The following is a 1,863-nucleotide window of genomic DNA, read 5'->3' on the forward strand; positions in this document are numbered from 1 at the left end:
GAGCCCCAGGGCTCTCAGCCTGTCATCGTAGGGTCTGCTTCCCTGACCTCTGATCATGCAAGTGGCTCTTCTCGGGACTCTCTCAAGCTTCTCCACATCCTTTTTGAATTGTGGAGCCCAAAACTGGATGCAGTACTCCAGCTGCAGCCTCACCAAGGCCGAGTACAGGGGAGAATGACGTCCCGGGATTTGCTTGAGAAGCATCTATGGATGCAAGCCAGCGTTTTGGTGGCTTTACTAGCAGCCTGGATAACCTGCCTGTCTTCTGGTGTGGATGCTTTGCCCCAAAGTTTGGTGTCATCGGCGAACTTGGCCAGTTCTGATCGCTTCTGACTCCAGTGTCCACATCATTAATGAAGATGTTGAACAGTATGGGTCCAAGGACAGAGCCTTGGGGGACCCCACTGGTCACAGGACACCACGATGAGTGACTTCCATCGATTACTACCCTCTGGGTCCGACCCCGGAGCCAATTTTCCAGCCAGTGGATCGTGGAGGACCCAAGGCGACAATTGGCCAGTTTCTCCAAGAGGCGATCATGGGACACCAGATCGAAGGCTTTTTTGAAGTCAAGATATATGACATCAATCTCTTCTCCCTTGTCCAGGTGATAGGTCACCTGGTCGTAGAAGGAAATGAGATTGGTCAAGCAAGACCTACCCACAACAAACCCGTGCTGGCTATCCCTTAAGATGTTGTCGTCGGCCAGTCCATTAAGGATGGCCTCTTTAATAAACTTTTCTAAGATCTTCCCCGGGATAGAAGTCAGGCTGATGGGCCTATAGTTAGCCGGATCCACTTTCCTCCCTTTCTTGAAGATAGGCACCACATTGGCCTTCTTCCAGTCTTCGGGCACTACACCAGAGCGCCAAGAGTTTTCAAAGATCCGTGCTAGAGGCTGGGCTATGATGCTCGCCAGCTCCTTGAGTACCCTGGGGTGAAGATTGTCAGGGCCGGCTGACTTGAAGGTATCCAGCTTCTCAAGATGTTCCTTCATGAGAACATCTTGAGAAGTGATTTCTCTCTGGCTACCTTTCCAATGGCAGCGTCTGTGAGGTGGGACTAAAAAAAGTATAAAAGCCCCTGTTTCCAGCCCTTCTGTACCTTTTGCAGCTCGTTCCCTGTCAGCAGCTATGTGAGAGAGGAACACTGCGACTGAGACCTGCCTGCTGCTTTTTCGCATTATAAAGGAGTGGTTAGGATTTAGCTTAATTTGGCTTAGTCTAGTTTAGCTATTCAACTCAATTATTAGTGGTATTACAATTCAATTTATTTCTTTGAATTATTTTTTCCACTTGTTTTGGAAACTTTGCAAAAAGACAGTTGTGTTTTCCCAGCCAGTGTTATCTATCACTGTGCAGGGAGGCACAGATTGCTTGCATGCATGCACACACGCATGCACACACACGCGCACATACACAGAGACCCAGAATATAGAAAAAAATCACAGCGGAAGAAGACGGACAGATATTTACAGAAGAGCAAGACACATATAATATATTGAAACACAGGAACACACGCAAATAATTTCATTCACACAACAAGATAGACAATATCATGAGAGCCAAAAAGAAGACACAAAAATAATTTCATTCACAGCAGAAGATAGACACAGATATTCACAGGAGAAAAAGACAGACAGATATACAAAAGGATTCATACACAGAGAGACCTTTTGCAGCACAGGAAAGATCAATATGAAGTATGCTGGAAAGGCAGGTGCCAGCATACTGGCAGGGGAGACAGAGGGGGTAAGGAGAGAGCTAGAGCTGCAAGCTCCCCCCGTCCCGAACACAGATGCATTCTATTCCCGAGCAGCCATGACATCAGTGCTGCCAGTGGAAGCCAGGCGGTGGGAGCAGG

This window comes from Alligator sinensis, unplaced genomic scaffold, assembly GCF_000455745.1.
Source record: "Alligator sinensis unplaced genomic scaffold, ASM45574v1 scaffold480_1, whole genome shotgun sequence".
Lineage (NCBI taxonomy): Eukaryota > Metazoa > Chordata > Crocodylia > Alligatoridae > Alligator > Alligator sinensis.